We start from the raw sequence: 15,070 nt of genomic DNA, 5'->3' as shown, positions 1-15,070 counted from the left end.
TATTTCACCCACCTTATCCCCCAGGCATAAAACACTAATCTATTTAATTTTTGAAACATACTAGATCAGTTTGGGAGAATTTCAGGATACTGAATTAACTGATTCAAATCCAAGCTTGTTTATATCTCCAAAAAGTCAGGCCAATCCAATTATGCTCAATTCCCCCATCGGGTGTATGCAGAGAAACTTACTATCTTGGCATTAAATTACATGCCAATTTAGGGATGCTAGCTAAATCCAGTCTCATCTTCAAGAAAAATCTCTGACATGAACAGATGATTATGACAAAGGTTCAAATTCATCCTTTGTATAACTCCATTAAAGTTGATTATGTTTGCCAGGGATGAATTTATTTCAGGGAGTTCATTGTTGACACCAACGTAGGTATTCATGATGACTAATATACCATGTGATCTCAATGGAATCAACAGGGATGCACAAGTAGTAAATTAAGCAATGAATCTGATCTAAAGAGTTGATTGGAATTAAAGAGGTGGTGGGCATATACATAAACCAGTGTAACATGAACACCACACCAAGATATATTTAAAGGGAGAACAGCCCTCCTACTTCAGGATGTGGTTGCCAGCAGGGACTTCTTAGAATGAGAACAAGTACTATTAGTCCATTTCTTTCCTGGGTATATTAGAATTGCTTTGAAGTTGTTTTGGCCAGTGGCAGGATACTAACCGGACGAATGGTCTGGTCTACAGGTGGTTCTATTTACAGATGATATTTACACTTCTAATTTGTGGCAGATACATTTCTCTGTGTTTTAAGTGTTATATTTGATGACAAAGACATTCTCATATGAAGAATATTTCCCTTCCCCTTTAAAAAGAAACATTGGGCCTTATTCTCATTTACACTACGGCATTGCTCTGGGAGCCTTGAGATGAATGTAACTGTTTCATTACACTCTAAGGCCCCTTTATACTGCCAGAGAGGTGAAGAGACTTTAGTGTTAAAAATAATGGACTTGATTCTCATTAATATCATTGGGAGAGTATTAGAAAGCTACTTGTAGATTAATAAATGAGATTGGTAAGAAAGTTAAATATAATTATGTTTGGAATATATCCCATCTCCCAGATAAAGGATTTTATGATTAAAAGTTAACTAAAAACTAAACTTTCCCGAATATTAAATATTCCCCTGTCTGCCTCAGTTCTATTTTTGACTTTAATTATTCATCGCAATCTATGCCAATCTAAGAGTGCTCATCTTTTCAGTCCAAAAACTGCCAGTATATCCTCGTTACAAATACGGAAGCAAAGGATAACTTGGCAGAAAACTGTTACAGCTTCCCCAGTTTATCCAACTACCACGATAACTAGACGGAAATGGAAAATGAAATTTCTCACCAGGCTGACCGATGGGGATGAGGGGGGAAGGTGTATCTGTATGTGGTGGGTCTCTGCTACATGTGGATACAGGAGGGTATAATCCAGTCCTCAGTAATTACTCTATTCTGATATAATGGAGTTAACAGTAACTACATATATCAGCCATTCTATTGCATCTGCTTTGCTCAAACAAGCACATGTAATTTATATGGACAGGTGAGGCTAGAATATCTACTTTGCGCATAACCTAAAATTCACAACAATAACAAAAGTTACTTGATTCAAAGGCTATGTCTTAAAAGACAAAAAAGGCCTAGCAACATTTCCTCAAGACTTTCCAAGTCACGTCTATTTAAACAAAGCAATGAAATAGATGGAATTTTACTCAGTTTCTCAGAATGTGTGATTCCAAGAGAAGGGCATTCTGAGTGAGGGTAGAAGGGAGGGAATCCCTTAGTGGTCAGAGCACTAGCTCACTATACCCCTTTTTCAGTCAAGTCCACAGGTTGGTGGTAGAGGAGCCCAGGCCCTCATGTTCCCACCCAGACCGCTGGGGCTAGCACTACAGGAGTGAATCCTGAGCAAGGATATCACCAAGCCTGTTCCCAGTCACTTCCTACTGCACCCCCTGCCTCTCCAGAGGCCCAAAGGGGGGCTGATTATTGACTTGCAATGGAAGTGTTGTGCTTGTTCTCCGGCAGCATCCTGCAGCTTCCTACTGAGGCCAACTCTGGGAGGCATGGGACTCCTGCTATAGCCCTGCAGGAGCTACCAGTGCAGGTCTACTTCCTCACACTGACTGAGCTATGTTGCCTCCTTTTAAGCTTAAGCTCCACCTCCACTGGAAGCACTCCCAGCAGATGAGAATGGGCAGAGCCTCCTGGGCCCAGAGTTGCTCTGTAATGATCTTTTCCTCAATGTGGAGATTGTACATCTGACCACAGGTATAAGTAGAAAATGGCAACTTAAATCTAAGGAGTACGTTTGTGTCATGGAATCAAAAACTGATGGATTCAAAAGCCAAAAGGGATTGTTGTGATCATTCAGTCTGACCTCCCTTTATAACACAGGTCATAGAACACCCCCAAAATAATTCCTAGAGCAGATCTCTTAGGAAAATATCCAATCTTGATTTTAAAATTGTCCATGATGGAGAATCAGTCACAACCGTTGGTAGGTTAGTTACTCTCACTGTTAAAAATTACACCTTCCAAATGTACAAATTCCAGTCTGAATTTGCCTAGCTTCAACTTCCAGCCATTGGATGATGTTATACCTTTCTCTGCTAGAAGAGCCCATTATTAAATATTTGTTCCCAATGTAGGTACTTATAGACTCATCAAGTCACCCTTTCACCTTCTCTTTGTTAAGCTAAATAGATTTATTAAAATATGCTTTATAGTGATAAACTAGAGGAGCTCATTCTCCTGGTTCCTTTCTGAACCTTCTTCAATTTACCAACCTCCTTCTTGAATATTGGATCACCAGAGCTGGACACAGTATTCCAGCCATGGCCACACTACTTTATACTCAAGAGAGTCTCCTGTTTTAAGTAACCCAGGATCACATTAGCCCTTCTTTTGGGCATAGCATCACACTAGGAACTCATGCTGATCTCATTATCCACCACAACCCCCAAATCTTTTTTTAGAGTCACTGCTTCACAAGAGAGACTTCCCCATCATGTAAGTGTGGCCTACATTCTTTGTTCCAGATGTATACATTTACCCATATTAAAATGCAGATTGTCTGCCTGTGCCTAGTTTACCACGCAATCTAGACCTGTCCTCTCCATTATTTATCACTCCCCCCCAGCTTGCGTGTCATCTGCAAACTTTACCAAACACAATTTTAAATTTTCTTCCAGGTCATTAATAAAAATGTTGACTAGCATAGGGCCAAAATTTGATTCCCCTGAGAATTATACTAGTAACACACCCATTCAATGATGATTCCAACTTGTTAATTTTATATCTTTCTAGTTTTTTTTTAATCAAAATACGAGCAAGTCAAACAACTCAGAAGTTTATTACATCAACACTATAACCTTTGTCAAACAAATTTGTAATATCAAAATAAAAGCTCTCTAGTTAGACAGGATCTATTTTCCATAAACCCAGGCTGATTGGTGTTAATTATATTGCCCTCCTTTAATGCTCCCATATCAGATTGCTCCATTATCTTGCCCAGAATTGATGTCAGACTGACAAGCCTATAATTATTCAGATCGTCCCATTTACTCTTTTTAAATATTGGCACAGCTTTAACTCTCTTCCAGTCTTCTGGAACTTCCCCAATTTTCCAAGACTTTTTGAAAAAAAAACAAAACACCAACATTAATGGTTCAGTGAGCTCCTCAGCCAGCTCTTTTAAACCTCTTGGATGCAAGTTACCTGGACCTGCTGATTTAAAAATGTCCAACTTTAGTAGCTTCTGTTTAACATCCTCCTGAGATAGTAGTAGAATGGAAAGAGTATCATATAATATGACATCATCATAGTTCCCCACCCCCACAAATACAGAAAAGAAATATTTACTGGACACCTCTGCCTTTTCTGAATTATTATTGCTAATTCTACCATCTCCATCTAGTAACAGATCAATACCATTGTCAGGATTCTTTTTGTTCCCAATATCCTTAAAAACTTCTTTTCTCTGTTAGCCATAGATTTCTCGTGTCCCTTTGCTTTCCTTATCAATTTTATACACTTCCCCTTTCTTCTATTTCTTTACATCTGTCCATATTTTCATAGCTACCTTCATTTCCTCTGTAAGACAGGTCAGTTTTTTAACTAATACAGCCTTCTTCCTCAATTGTGTTTTTTGGGCATCTAGTAAAGTGTTCTTAAACAGTTCCCAATTATCATTCACATTTTTCTGACTAAATTCTTCCTCCCAGCTGATCTAGATCATAATTGTTTTCAGCTTTGCAAAAGTGAAGCACCAAGCATAAATACTACTGGTCTAGACACTATTCTGTTTGCACATCATAAATGTGATCAAGTGATGATCACTTTACCTAAGCTACCATTATTTTGGAGTTCTAAAATTGAATTTCTTCATGCTGAGTACACTTTTTGAGTTAGGAAACTGTCAGCTATAATATTTAGAAATTCCAAGGACCTTTAGCATACATCAATATAACTGAAGCCACATGGGTTTTTTCCTCCTACACTTTATCTATAGGTGTGTGAGGAGCTAGTCATCCTGTTCTCAAGTGTGATTTGGTGCTCTGTAGCAGACACTAACTAATACTCCATCTTGTGCTTTTTCTGTTAGGACATTGATCTATAAGCACTCAAGACCATTTTCTTCTGAATTATCAGTGACTGGGAAATAGGTAATGCCATTTTTGAGAGAGTGCCACTCCCCCTCCCCTTTTGCCTACTCAACACTTCCTAAATAGATTATACCCATTTATTTTCACATTCCAATCATTGGATTAATCCCACCAGCTTTCAGTAATACCAACTAGATCAAGTTTATGCTCATAAATAAGCAATTCCAATTGCTCTTGTTAGTTACTCAGGCTGCTAGCATTGGTGTAAAGACAATTAAAGTATTTCTTCTCAGAAGGGGAAGGATCAATACTGCACTGTAGTCTCTTGTCTTTTATTGCTCAGAACAGCAGCAGATCACCTCTCAAATAAAAGACTGCTCAGCACACATGATGTTGGGGCAGCACTGGGAAAAAAAAACTTCTCTAACCTGCTTCTAATATCAAATCAGGCAACAATGGGCCAAATTCTCTTCTTCCATTGGCAAAACACAGCATAGCTCAGTAGGATTACACCAGGGTAACGGAGAGGAGAATTTGCTTTTAAGGAGATCAACAGATTGATTCTTCTGACTGAGAATTTTTACCTATAATTTTTGTAAAAAATATCTAAGACTACTACAATTTAAAAAGATTAGTGGGAATTTTTTTCTGTTTTCCCAGTTTTAGTGTATTTGACAGTGCTTTAAGTATAGTCAGTTTCAACATTTCACATACAAGCAATTATTGTATTGTTTATATTACAATAGCACCCAAGGGCCATGTCATAGTACAAGCTGCCCCAGAGCACCCCCTTGTGGTCAGGTATGGTGCCACTGGTGAGGCCTGACTTGATTTCCCTTCAGACAGAGTATAAACACATCCACCACACAGGCTTCAGATATTAAGGATTACCCTCTGGGAGGGTGGGGGTAGGGGTAGGGATGTGTCATTTATTTAACAGAAAGTCCACCACAAAGCATAAACAAAACCTTCATCCCAGATAAGAGATGGAGTCAGACTCGGTCCATATGCCCGTAGGTGAGTCTACATCTTGCCTCTATCCAGTCTCTTCACCTTGGGCTCTCTCAGCTCAGATCTCCTGCTACTATGTGGATAGAGCCCTTCTCTAGAGACAGGGGTTTGTGCACATCTATCAAGGGCAGCTCTTCCCCTGGACAGCTTGCAGTTCCTGGCAGGCCAGGCTTCTTGACACTGTTTGTGACTCCCCACTACTAAAGCTAGGTCTTCCTGGATCTCTGCCAACTGCAACTCTTCCTCCAGAATTCTCCCATCTCTAGGAACATCCCTCTGGTAAGCTCCCCAGAAGTTCTCTGGCTCCAGAAATACATCCTATACTCGCCCTGCCTTAGTAGCACACCTTCTACTTATTTCCCCAGGTAGCTCCCCTCATCAGGAACTTCCTTTCTCTCTCTCTCTCCCTCCTTTAACTGAGCTTGGGTGACCTTTATTAGGTCCCGGTGCTCATTGATTACTCAACTCTTAATTGACCACCTGGCAGCTCAGTTACCCCCAGATTGGCTTTCAAAAGGCAATCACAGGCAGACTGAGGCCCTGATTCCCTTTAACAGGCCTGTTGCCCTTTGACAGGCCCAATCAGGATTAGGGTACCATTGTGCTCAGCACTGTACAAACATATCGGCAGTGACGAGCTGCTAAAATCTTAACAACCGGTTCCCTATAAAATGTTCTGATTTAAGAGATGTGCCACAGTGTGTATTTTTTGTACCACTAGGGTTACCATACGTCCGTATTTTCCCAGGTTACCATACGTCCACCCAGACAGAGATTTAAGATCCGAAAAGCCTGACATGTCCGGGAAAATACAGATGTATGTTAACCCTACCTAAAGTTCTTTTTTAAAAAGATGGGCCTGAACTAGAAATGAGCTCTGTTTCACATGTGTGGGTCCCCACCACTCCCTTGGGGTGTGCTAGGGTGACCAGATGTCCCAATTTTATAGGGATGGTCTCAATTTTGGGGTCTTTTTCTTATATAGGCTCCTATTACCCCTCACCCCCTGTCCCAATTTTTCACACTTGCTGTCTGGTCACCCTAGGGTGTGCACACATGTGGGTCCCAGCTGCTCCCTGCCCCCCATCATTGAAGCACGTGTGCAGGGTTACTGCCCTGAGAACTGCAGGGCACCAGTGGAAATGGGGCTGGCTGTAGACAGGGGCGTGGGGCAGGGCTAGCTGGAGGCAGGGAGTGTGAAACGGGCTGGCTGCGGGCAGAGCTCTGGGCAGGGGGTGGCTGCGGGCAGAGGTTTGGGCAGCGGGTGGCTGCGGGCAGGGGGTGCAGGTACTCACACATGTAGAGTGGCTGGGAGCAGCCCGAGCAGCAGGACGCAGCCAGGAACTCACCAGGCAGCAGGAGGAGCCCCAGGGCCAGAGATCCAAAGACCAGCAACAGGGCCAGGAGGCAGCCCACATGGCTCCTGCAATGCAGCGCAGCACCCCCTGGCAGCTGGGAGGAGGAATTACAGGCTTCCCAGCCGGAGACCATCAAAGCTTCCCTCGCAGGGAAGCCAGTTAACAAGCGGTTCTCAAACCACTTCTAAATTTAACAACCGGTTCATGCGAACGGGAGCGAACGGCTCAAGCTCATCCCAGGTACAGCACTTAGAGCTAAATTAGGGTTCCTATGGGTACAGGACCCCGCCCTAGGGTTAGGGTTCCTATGGGTCGGGCATTTGGAGCTAGGCTTAGGGTTCCTATGGGTAGGGCGCTCTGCCCTAGGGTTAGGGTTCCTATAGGTAAGGCACTTGAAGCAATGGTTAGGATTCCTAGGGTAGGGCACTTGGAGCTAGGGTTAGGGTTCCTAAGGGTAGGGCACTTAGGGTTAGGGTTACTATGGGTAGGGCACTCTGCCCTAGGGTTAGGGTTACTATGAGTAGGGCATTTGGAGCTAGGTTTAGGGTTCCTATGGGTAGGGCACTTGCAGCTAGGGTTAGGGTTCCTAAGGGTAGGGAACTTGGAGCTAGGGTTAGGGTTCCTATGGGTAGGGCACTTGGAGCTAGGGATAGGATTCCTATGGGTAGGGCTTCCCGCCATATGGTTAGGGTTTCTAAGGCTAGGGCACATTCAGTTAGGGTTAGGGTTCCCATTGGTAGGGCTTCCCGTCCTAGGGTTAGGGTTCCTATGGGTAGGGCACTTGGAGCTAGGCTTAGGGTTCCTATGGATAGGACGCTCTACCCTAGGGTGAGGGTTAATATGGGTAGGGCAATTGGAGCTAGGCTTAGGGTTCCTATGGGTAGGGCACTTGGAACTAGGGTTAGGGTTCCTATGGGAAGGGCGCTCTGCCCTAGGGTTAGGGTTCCTATAGGTAGGGCACTTGAAGCAATGGTTAGGATTCCTAGGGTAGGGCACTTGGAGCTAGGGTTAGGGTTCCTAAGGGTAGGGCACTTAGGGTTAGGGTTACTATGGGTAGGGCACTCTGCCCTAGGGTTAGGGTTACTATGAGTAGGGCATTTGGAGCTAGGTTTAGGGTTCCTATGGGTAGGGCACTTGCAGCTAGGGATAGGATTCCTATGGGTAGGGCTTCCCGCCATACGGTTAGGGTTCCTAAGGCTAGGGCACGTTCAGTTAGGGTTAGGGTGCCCATTGGTAGGGCTTCCCGCCCTAGGATTAGGGTTCCTAAGGATAGGGCAATTGGAGCTAGGCTTAGGGTTCCTATGGGTAGGGCACTTGGAGCTAGAGTTAGGGTTCCTATGGTAGGGCGCCCCACCCTAAGGTTAGTGTGCCTAATGGTAGGGCACTTGGAGCTAGGGTTAGGGTTCCTCTGGGTAGGGCACTTGGAGCTAGGGTTAGGGTTCCTAAGGGTAGAGCACTTGGAGCTAGAGTTAGGGTTCCTATGCGTAGGGCACTTGGAGCTAGGGTAAGGGTTCCTATGGGTAAGGCTTCTCGCCCTACGGTTAGGGTTCCTAAGGGTAGGGAACTTGGAGCTAGGGTTAGGGTTCCTATGGGTAGGGCACTTGGAGCTAGGGTTAGGGTTACTATGGGTAAGGCACTCTGCCCTAGGGTTAGGGTTCCTGTGGGTAGGGCACTTGCAGGTAGGGATAGGATTCCTATGGGTAGGGCTTCCCGCCATATGGTTAGGGTTTCTAAGGCTAGGGCACATTCAGTTAGGGTTAGGGTTCCCATTGGTAGGGCTTCCCGTCCTAGGGTTAGGGTTCCTAAGGGTAGGGCACTTGGAGCTAGGGTTAGGGTTCCAATCGGTAGGGCTCTTGGAGCTAGGGTTAGGGTTCCCATGGGTAGGGCTTCCCGCCGTAGGGTTAGAGTTCCTAAGGGTAGGGAACAGTGATGAGCTGCTAAAATCTTTACAACCAGTTCCCTATAAACAGTTCTGATTGAAGGGATGTGCCACAGAGTGTAATTTTTGTACCACTAGGGTTACCATACGTGCGTATTTCCCCGGAAGAATTCCGAGACAGAGATTTAAGAACCGAAAAGCTTGACATCTCCAGGAAAGTACAGATGTATTTTAACCCTACCGAAAGTTCTTTTTTAAAAAGATGGGCCTGAACTAGAAATGAGCTCTGTTTCATATGTGTGGGTCCCCACCACTCCCTTGGGGTGTGCTAGGGTGACCAGATGTCCCAATTTTATAGGGATGGTCTCAATTTTGGGGTCTTTTTCTTATATAGGCTCCTATTACCCCTCACCCCCGTCCCGGTTTTTCACACTTGCTGTCTGGTCACCCCAGGGTGTGCACATGTGTGGGTCCCAACTGCTCCCTGCCCCCCCTAATTGAAGCAGGTGTGCAGGGTTACTGCCCTGAGAGCTGCAGGGCACCAGTGGACGTGGGGCTGGCTGTAGGCAGGGGCGTGGGGCAGGGCTAGCTGGAGGCAGGGGCTGGCTCTGGGCAGGGCTCTGGGCAGGGGGTGCAGGTACTCACAAGGGCAGAGTGGCTGGGAGCAGCCCGAGCAGCAGGACGCACCCGTGAACCCACCATGCAGCAGGAGGAGCCCCAGGGTCAGAGATCCAAAGACCAGCAACAGCAACAGGGCCAGGAGGCAGCCCACATGGCTCCTGCAATGCAGCACAACGCCCCCTGGCGGCCTGGAGGAGGAATTACATGCCTTCCGGCTGGAGCCCATCAAAGCTTCCCTCGCAGGGAAGCCAGTTAACAAGCGGTTCTTAAACCACTTCTAAATTTAACAACCGGTTCTTGCGAACTGGCTCCAGCTCACCCCTGGATATAGGTAACCATTGTTCTTGCTCTAAATAGCTAACAGTCTAATTAGGCAAGACAAAGCAAGGCCTTGATCCTGCAAAGACACACACATGCAGTGGGACAGCCTGTATGTACAATTAAGCATGTGCTGTTAGTGTTTGCAAGATCCAGGTGCAAGTGAGCATGTAGCCACCTCCATAGAACTTGGGGGAGGAGCATAAGTTGCAAGAGAAAAGTGATTGTAGGATGCCCCAGGAAGCCAGTGTGTGTGCACATGGCTGATACTCTAGTTGCAGTTGCTTTAGTATTAGTTACTAGTATGAGGTACAGGAAATGGATTGTAATAACCAGGAAAGAAGTGGGATAGGAGGTTGATTGTAAGAGTGCTACGGTTCGATGGTTACATAGATTTGCTTTCTGCACAACACGATGGTCCCAATGCAATTAAACTTTTTTCCAATAATTATTTTAAAAAATCACACACACACACACACACCCCTGCAACCTTCCTAAACATTGCTCATCTTCCCCAACAAGAAAAACTGACCCTGGGCCTCAATGACTATTTTAGTCATTTTTTTTCTTCCCTAACAACCCCTCTGCTGAGTATTACTAATTCCTTTATAAAAAATGAGCTACCCCGACAGTTCCATCAGCCAGTGAGTCCTTTTTCTCCATATAAGATCCCCTCTTGGTAAAATGGGTAAGCCACCAGGGTTCTCTCACTCTGCCTAATGTCCAGGGAAGGCAGGAGTTGATCCCTGCAGGTATCAGATGCAAAAGGGCAGAAAATCCATTGATGAGTTATAAAGCATACACTTTGAGGTCAGAGACTGTGAAAGTGCCATGGAGGTTTGTCTATTACCTAACTCACAACACTGTTCCCCCCATTTTTCCCCACTTCCGGAAATCATTCTCCAAACCCACAAAAGAGCTCAGAGTTCAGCATCAGGGCATCTGAGGCTGTAAAGAAAAAAGCCCTGATGTGATATGGGGGGCTGCATTATTGCTTGGGCCATGTGTCCTCAAAATTCTGCCTCTGGAGACCCTGGGCTGAGCTAACACCCTGCTCCTGCGTGCTCATGGCAGTTGCTGTTTGCGTAGGTGTTTCAGAAGAAAGAAAAATACTTTAGAAAATAAGAAAATGGTTATAAAACCACTAGCAGGGGGATTCAGAGGCAGATTTAGTACCAGAACGGACTTTTACTCTTAGCTCCTTTTTGGATATTCACAAGATTTTAAAATGCATGGTGCCCCATTTAAAAGAAATATCAAGCTAAAAGTAAAGGGCCAGATCATTCCCCCCACCCACTAGATCTGTCCTTGGGAACCTCCCTGTCTGGCTCTTACTCCCTCTTTGAGAAAGGGAGGCCCAGCCACTTCTGTATCACCAAGTTCTGCTGACCCTCAATGCTGAGGAGGGCACTCCATGTGATCCATAGTTTGCACAATAGTAAGGGTAGAGACTGGGTACACCAGGAAGAGGAGTTGGTGGGCTGGGATCAGGTTCAAAGGAGATATGGATTCTCCCTGTCCAACCTCACTGATAATTACAGGAAGAGGTAACATAGCGTGGGCCGTACTAACTTTTCTATGGAGTCTCCCCATGGAGGTTACAAAAGCAGCTGCTGCCCGAGTGAGTAACTGCCAAGACTGCACTTGCTCTTCTACCTATCGCAAATGATAAATTATACTGCCTATCATAAAGCCGAATTTGGCCAGATTTTCACAGGAACAGAAAGGCACATCCCTGACACAAGGGCTACCCCCCACCAATTTCAAGTCACTTCTCCAAGGCGTAAAGGCATTGAAGCATCTCAACAAAATGGTGGTAAGAATGTTTTTAACATGGGCAAAACAATATTTTTCCCTAATCTAATTCAGAAAAACAGCTGAACCATTCATTTTAGGTGGAAATTTCCAAAATCATTCAGCCTGAGGAAGACATGTGGTATGGAAAAATCTCAACCCAAGGTTAAAGTTTGGAAAAATTGTACACAACTGAGAAAAGGGTCTTATAATGGAAAGTGTCTGGCAAACTTAACTATCAATGTTGCTACTAGCCCTACTTTTAATAATAAATCAGTGTATTAAACCTATTACTGCTCACAGATAGGCTCATCTTGGAGATGTAATGGAGGGAAGAGTTTGGTTTGATCTTTCTCCAGTCCTGAGTGGTCACAATAAGAAAAACTTTTTATATCCACTCTTCCAATGTACCCAACAAGATAAGTAGGTGGAATCTCTTTCCTCTAGGCCTATGGCGGTGTTTCAGTCCACATAGTTACAGGGTAGTATGTAAAGATAATCAGTTTAAACACTTCCAGGACAATCTCACTACAATGGCTCTGGGCTTAGCTAGAAACAGGGCTTTGAGAGTTCCATCACAGCACAATCTATATAATGCCACAGAATTGTAATCCAGAATCTAAGCTTCCATTTTAACAATAACACTTTTCAAATATGAACCAATGCAGCAGTGTTGCCTAAGTCTGCAGACAGCCTGAAATAATGGCTCTGAGGTGTAAGTTGCTCCCATTCTTCTTACTGTGGTGTTAACTAAAAACCCTAAGGATCATAAATAAAATGTCAGCATTATTAAATATTTTGCTGCTGAATATATTAGCAGAAACATCCAGCTCATGTGCTTATTTTACATTTCCAAACCCACATTTTTCTGGGTGCCAAAAATCACCACCCGTCCCTTTCCCAGTTGCCAAAACATCCAGATTCCCCCTTGACAATACCTAGGCTTTGGGCTAAACCTCACATTAGTAAAGATTTTTTTAAAATTTACTTATTTTACTACTTCAGTTATGAAATGCTTTTCTACCCATCAAAAGATGAATAAAGATTATCTCGGTGTTGAAGAATAACTGAATGAATATCATGATGGGGTTACCAGAAATTATTAGTTTTACTATAGGAATGAAAGTAAGATATTAAGGCTCTAATTCAAGAAAGCATTTGAACAGTAGGGTCAAAGCAAATAAACGGAATTTAATATCAAAATGAATAGCACAAGTAATACTTTACTGATTGTAATACCCATTTTCATATTGAATTTAATAAAACTTCCATCATTGAATTTATCTGGAACTTTGCTAAAACATTTTCAGTCTGTTGAACCAAAATGCCACAGAAATCAGAAAGAATTTGCCACAATGCCTCAGAAACTTGCAGGAGACTTTCAGTCCAGTTTGCTGCAGAGTTTGTAACAGAAGGCCTTGGCTACAAATGTACTATCATACACTATGGTGACTATTTTCCAGGAAGGTGTCTGACAGTCACTGATGCTTCCTCCTATTAATGCTCCTCCTTCAGTTTGCCTGTAATTTGTGCTGTGTCAGACTCCATACTCCAGCTCAAGCAAATGAGCTGTTGAAAACATTGCCAAAGAAATTATTTATTTCTTTTGCCGTACTTCTAATGCTCCTTTGAAGCACAACGATGGGTTGGTCTTCTCGAGTTAAGGCTAAACTCTCAAATTTTTCCTTGTCCATGAAGAGTAATTTGCATTTTCATGGGTAGAGCTGTGTGTTGCAAACTGTGTTTGAATATAAAATCTCCCTGAATGCACTTCTGTGCTTTCAAATCAGAAAACATAAGTACGGAGAAACATTTCAAGATGGGACCAAATTTTCCACAATACCCTCCTTCCCTGGACACCAGCTACTAGGTTACTACAATGGTTGCCCATAATAGGCATGGCTTTGAGATATGGTTGATATGGATGCAACACTATGGGTGCACGAAAATGTGTTAGCTAGAACCAAGCCAGACAATGATTTGAAAGTATAATTGAGGCTAACATAGTTGTAAGTTACTGTATAACTTTGCCCTTGGTTGTTTATGGTTGCTCATATCTTTGCATTCATATATCTCTTCTCACTCTTGATTCCAAAAGCTATCCCATTATTTTCTAAAATACCAAAAGTATTATTCTTATATTATCCATATCACTATAAAATATTTTACAGAATTTTTTATATAGCACAAAAATCCTAGATTTAAGGAAAAGTTAGTCACTGGGCTGACTCTAGTGGAAGCAAATGTTATATTGGAGACTCCAGTGATGAATTTGTTTAACATGAATATTTCCAAGAATGTTACTGAGATATGAATAAATGATAGAACCTTCAACCTGATTCTCCACTACTGGTGTAACCTTACTGACATGGAGTTACACTGGTGAAATGGAGAGGGGAATCAGATGCCATAGCATAGATTTCCTTAAAGGCTTTCAGGTGAAGCCTCTGCTTCTGAAGATATGCCCTGCTGATGGCCAAAACTACATAGAGGGATGAAAGAGAAAGCTTTTATGTCAAGACATGAGTTTGTATAATCACTGCTGTAAAAATCAAATTAAATACTTCTGTACTTTCAAATCAGAAAATATGAGTAAGGAACAACAAAGAACTTCACAAGAAACATTTCCAAATGGCACTAAAATTCACATTAAAATACCCTTTAAGCTGCTAGCCAATACAGCCTGCACTATTGTGTCAGACTTCCCCAGTCTGTCACTTTGCTAGAAATAAGGAAAAGCCTAATCTGAACTAGATCCTGCTGTCTGCTTGAAATAGACTCCACTTATGCTCTTGGAAACAACTAATCGATAAACACTTTAAGATCTAGAATTTATTTCCCGTCACTATCATACCATCTATGTAACTGGCATGGAACACTAGAAACCTTCTCTTCTTATGTACTCAGTACAAATCCCATTTCCACTAAAGTTAGCATTTAGTTCAGTACATCCTATTTTGATCTCTTACCATGGAAATATAGCATTAGTTATATTGGCACACCACCAAGGCCCACTTGACAATGAAATGGCAGCAACTTTGCCATCACTTCTGAAATGTTAACCTAGTACAGAAAAAAAAAAGGATTTGGTAAGCAGGCAACACTGTGTTGGAGGATACTCAAATTTGCACAACTGAAAGACTAGGATACAATGTAACAAAAACTAAGGGAGAACAGGTTTCTAGCTATACTATACTTTATTTTATGATAAGTCAATCTCTACATCTTCCTCACTATTTAGTTAATCTTCTCTGAACTCTCTCCAATTTGCTAATATCTTTCTGGTAATAATGTGGTCAGAGCTGGGGAAAGAACTCCTAGTTTCCCTTGAGTGATGTTATTTTTTGTATTAGGTACAACAGATATTACTTTAGTCCAAAAATATTGTGGCTGTTCTGATTTCATAGTGAAATATTCTTTTTGTATCTCTTGAGAAGTGGGGGATCCCATTAAAGAGATTTTT

The sequence above is a fragment of the Mauremys mutica genome, chromosome 2 (assembly GCF_020497125.1).
Source record: "Mauremys mutica isolate MM-2020 ecotype Southern chromosome 2, ASM2049712v1, whole genome shotgun sequence".
Taxonomy (NCBI): domain Eukaryota; kingdom Metazoa; phylum Chordata; order Testudines; family Geoemydidae; genus Mauremys; species Mauremys mutica.
This window is presented reverse-complemented; position numbering follows the sequence as displayed.